This window comes from Pteropus medius, unplaced genomic scaffold (assembly GCF_902729225.1).
Source record: "Pteropus medius unplaced genomic scaffold, Ma_sr-lr_union100, whole genome shotgun sequence".
In the NCBI taxonomy this organism is placed as follows: domain Eukaryota; kingdom Metazoa; phylum Chordata; class Mammalia; order Chiroptera; family Pteropodidae; genus Pteropus; species Pteropus medius.
Window position 1 is genome coordinate 264747 of NW_024354504.1, and position 4978 is coordinate 269724.

Genomic DNA, 4978 nt, shown 5'->3' on the forward strand with positions numbered 1-4978 from the left:
TAAACCTCTCGCTCGCTGCCTCTGCTCCCCTCCCAAGTCCGAGCTGCCCGTCGTCTTTTCTTACGACAGAGCCTCGTGTAGCCAGCTCACGGAGACGGTGACGCTGCTGCTTTGGGTAGCCCCAAACATCTTCCTTTCATTATCACTATGTGCGATATGTGTAATATCGCACATAGTGATAACGAAATGTGTAACCAACTATGGAGTGAACGGGTAAATAAATTTAAAAGTATGAATAGACAAATGAAATAAAGCAAATATGATTATTATTTCTGATTCTGACACCAAATTCCTGTGGGTGGCGTTTCCCTCACCAAGCAATTCTCCGACACCAGCGGTGTCTACCATTCACCTCAGTCCGGTACCGTCTACCTGGCGAGCGTCTGTCCCTCGGGTTGAGGGTGCAGCTTCACAAGACCTTCCCCACCTCAGATGCAGCTCATGAGCCCAGGTCGTCACCCGTGCTGCTGGCCTGAGGCTGCAGAACGTGTAGGCAGGAGGCTTCCACAGCCGCCAGCCGGGGCTGGATTAGTGGGCTATAGCAGCTCACAACTCAGAGTGACAGTCTACTCACGAGGCCACCGGTTCATTAGAAAAGGGTGTGGCTCGGGAACAGCAGGCGGAGGATGCGTAGGACAAGGCGGAGAGGCTCCCGGAGCCGCCGTGCTCCGAGCGTGTCGCCCTCCACGCAGCTGCACATGTCACCCACCCCGCGGCCCTCTGAACCCGTCCTTTTGGGTTTTACAGAAGCTTCACTATGTAGGCGTGATGGATTAAACCCTTGGCCACTGGAGATAGGACTCAGCCTCCAGCCCCTGTCCCCTCCCCACCAGATGCTGGCGGGTGGAGATGCTAAAAGTTCCAACCCTCCAATCACACGGTGGGTTCTCCCGGCCACCAGCCCATCCTTAGGGGTCCAAAATCAACTTAGTCACTTAACAAGAGACACCTTCTGCTCTCATCTCAGGAAATTCCAAGGGTTTGAGGAGCTCCGAGCCAGGAACGGGATTATTCGTAATTTTTAAAAACATTAAAACATTTACATTCATAAGACAGATTTGAGCTATAGCCTCTAAGTGTGGGAGGTAATTCTGCCCAAGTTTTCGCAGAGGTGGCATTCTAATCCCTTAGCGTACTTGCTCTGTCTTTTGCAAAGCAACCCCTGCACCTGAGCGTCACTTCCGCTCACAGGAGTCCCCTAAAAGAGTTAAGTTTGAAGAAAGTGAAATTCTCCAGGTTGCCCGCCAATCGATCCCTCAGCAAAACCAGGACATAATTCAGATTTAAGTATTCAGAATAGTTTTCTTCACATGAAAAACATAGCCAGATAGAGTACGGTACCGATGCACTTACACACCCAGATTTGCAGACTATCGCTGCGGCATTCTTTTCTAACAGATGTGGCAAAAAGAATTTTTAAAAAAGGGAATCTCAGCTGACCCGGGGGCCAAGGTGCTTCAGCAGATAGGTGGTCAGATGAGCTAAGAGATGGTCTCACTCAAAACTCCACCCCGCCCTGGTCTCAGGGGAAAAGGCAGAACCCACAGGTGCGTCCAGGCTGCGCAGTTCACACTTCCCGGCAACCTTTCGCCCACATCAATGAGGTAATATTTCAAACTGACTCTGAAATGCATCTTTAATGAATTAAGTACAACACACCTGCAGACAATTGAAGTAACACATGTCTCTAGGTGCAATCTCGAGCTCTCGGAAACCACACGATGCTTACGGCAATCAGCACTGCTGTCACGTGCTCTCTGCAAACGCGGGCTTTGCGCCAAGCACATCTGTCTTGGTAGAAAGAAAATCGTTTCTTCCAGCTTTCACGCCACTGTGTTTGCTGGGATACATTTCTGAACTAATCGTTCAGGGCAAACCTCTTATTCTCCCCGTAGACTGTGGGGCTGTCCAGAGAAGAAACTGGGACAGTCACTTTAATCCTCCGGTGAATATTCACAAGGCACCACTCCAGGAGTCCTGGGGAGGACAGAGAAGCAATGGCGCGAGCCCCAGACCTTAAAATAATTAACAATATTTTTTTATTTGATTTTTTGTGGAACCCAGTTCACACCTTCATGAAAATTATGATGTTTAAATAGATATATACATGTATTAAAAGTGTGGTTAAAACCACAGTAGCAAGTGCTACTGTTTGTCAAATACTGCCAGTGTGCCAGACCCCAAATAAAATGTCTGTTCTCCACGGTCTGCCCTGAGTTTTACAGCAGCACTGTGGGTGGGTACTAGCTATCTCCTTTTCCCACTGAAACTGAGATTTGGAGAGTTGAGTATTTCGCTAAAATTCAAAAAAGCAAAAAGAGCCAAGACTGGAAGAGGTTGCCCAGGTCACAGCCCGTCCCTGGCCTGGACCCCGTGTACCACGGACACGCGAGGTGGGCGAGCATGCTCCAGTGGTGGCGCCCACGCCGGGGGCTGCATACCTCGGGTCCCCTTCGTGGACACGTGGCAGGGCCGGACGCCCTGGCTCTCTGATCCCTGGCAGGACATGCAAGGGGTTGCTCCTGCCATGGGGCTGAGTGAAGTGGCCCATGTCTTTTCTGGGACAAACCGGGGTGCATCTGGGGGCACAGGGCCACAGTCCTCTCTGCTTGAGCAGAGGCCAGGTTCCAGACAGTCCAGGACCAGGAATGGGGACAGTGACGATGCTGGAGAAAGCCACAGAGACCTGCAAGGCACATGTCCCATGAGCCAATGACCTTGTGCTGTCTTAAGCCACTGAGGATCGGTGTTACGGGGTGACACGCGGCAGGCACGCCGAGCAGGGTCCTTTACCTGACGATCAAGGAAGAAAGAGCACGTGTCACAGGGCAATGGGACGACAGCCGCGGGGTCGGGGCACCGAGCGCTGAGGTGCAGCAAAGCATCCTGGGACGACACAAACGAGGTGTCGACCAGACGTCGGGGCGGCTGCGGGTGACAGTCCCGTGGCGCCGCGAGGCGGAGCCAGCCCGCAGCACGGCGGCGGCGCACGTCTCAGACGCCGGTTCTTCCACAACCTTCAAACCGAGAGCCAGTCCAGAGGGTCGATCCCAGGCAGTAGCCGTCTCGAGGAAGGAGACTGCGCAGCAGAGTCGCTCTCAAACAGCATCGACCCCGTCCGCTGCCTGTGGCCCCAGCATCGAGGGCCAGTGCGCTGGGCGTCAGGGCGGCAGAGGAGCTGGCCGTGCACACGTGACGCCAATGGCACGGGCCCCTCGCGGACACGCTGAGGTTTGCGGACGCCTCGTCGGGGGGACGCGCGTTCCCGCGTGCGGTGCCTCAAAGCAAGCGTGTGTCCCGTGGGCCAGGGATCCGGGTGTGGCCCGGGGGGCGTCGGCTGCGGCCACGCGCCCTTCAGTTACTGGCTGGACTCTGTCCCTCACAGGCGGCGGGTCACGGGCGTCCCTGGTTGCCGGCCGCGCTGGCCTGCTGCACCGAGGCAGAAGCACAGGGAAGGCAGTCGACGGTCCGTCTGCTGGGCCCAGTGCTGCGTGTGACCCCGTCACTGTGCCTGTCCCCATCGGAGGGGGCGTCACAGCGGCCTGAGCACCGCAGTCATGGAGGGGCCAGCCCTGAAAGCCGCCCACCGCGGGCGGGGTGAGAACGGGATTCTGAATGAGTGACATTCCCTCTAATCACAGGACAGGAGGCCGAGCAAAACCGAAAGCACATGGCCGCTGCCCCCACCCGCCGCGCCGAGAGCTGGTGTGGAGAGGAGAGAGCAGGGGTGGTGAGCGAGGTGACCGCGTGGAGCAGGGGACAGGGAGGGAGGGAGGGAGGGAGGGAGGCCAGTGGAGGGTTAACTGTGCCGAGGCCACGAGCACCCCACAGGGGTGCCCAGGAGGCCACGGAGCAGCTGAGCCCTTGCCCAGGCTTTCCCAGCCCAGGCCCGACTTATGGCTTTGGGGTCCGCGTAGACTCCAGACCCGGGCATACGTGATTGAACAACAACGGTCAGGACAAGCGACCAGGCAGTGGGGACGGACGAAGGAAGCCGGGACTCCGGGCAGAGACCCGGGCGTCCAACTTCGCGATCATTTTAGGCCGTCAGGAGCGGAGCGGGAGGTGGCACCTCCCGAATCTCCAGGTGAAGGTGTGGGGACGGGGACACGTGTCGGCGAAGGCGGTGACCCCACGGCCCCCGGCGAACTCATTAGAAGCCCACGGAGGCCTGAGGAACGGGGATGAGGCCCGGCGGATGGTCCGGCCAATGCCCTCAGTTATTGGAACGGGTTCGAGGTGCCCGCAGGGCGCCTGCCCATGTGAGCCGTGGGGGTGGGGTGGGGACAAGGGGACAGGGGTGGCTTCATGGCCTCACGGTGGCCGCCAGCTGGCGAGGAGCAAACGGCGCTGGAGTGAGTCCAGGCCGGACCCGGCACTGACACGTCCGGTAGGCGCCAGGGGCTCGTGCTGGAGGTGTCCAGTGGCTCAGTGTCCCCGATGCTCGATGCCACCCGCGGAAAGCCCGGAGCCGAGCTCCGACGCAGAGGGGGCGGCCGTTCCCCGTGTCCGGTCCTGTCCTGGAAGGCGCTGTGGATTTGAACGCGGACTGAGTCCCTGTCGCTGTGTACTTGCCTCTTTGTGACCCGCCCCCTCCGGAGGCAGGCGGCACCGACCCGGCCGTGGGAAAGTCGCTGGCGTGCCAAACAGCGTTTTCCGGGCGGGGGGCCCGCGACACGGCGCTGGTCGTGCCGGGGGCTCGGGGCCGACTTTCTGGGACGGATGCTGAAGTATTCGCCGCTCAGGGGGGTGGGCGTTGTCAGACGTTGCCAAAAAAGTAAGGGTCAATTATCAGCCGTCATTCCCTAAATTAATGCCATATGACAGTGTGCTCAGGCCACTTAACGTGCAGCGGTTTTTAAAGGGACTTGACAAAGCGAAGTCTTGGGTCTGCTTTCCTTCCAGGGAACAGCCGTGCACATGGCCCTTCTGAGGCCGTCAGAATCTCCGCAGTCCCATGCCTGGGGCATGGGGACGG

General features: G+C 58.0%; 1 long non-coding RNA gene across 1 annotated transcript in view; it reads left to right on the top strand.

Moving 5' to 3' along the window:
- Window positions 1-389: 389 nt before the first annotated feature.
- LOC120596525 (uncharacterized) overlaps window positions 390-4978 on the top strand; it is a 14809-nt gene continuing 10220 nt past the window's right edge. The window contains exon 1 of the long non-coding RNA XR_005651188.1: window positions 390-401. This is a non-coding gene — a long non-coding RNA (uncharacterized LOC120596525). The remainder of the gene's footprint in view (window positions 402-4978) is intronic.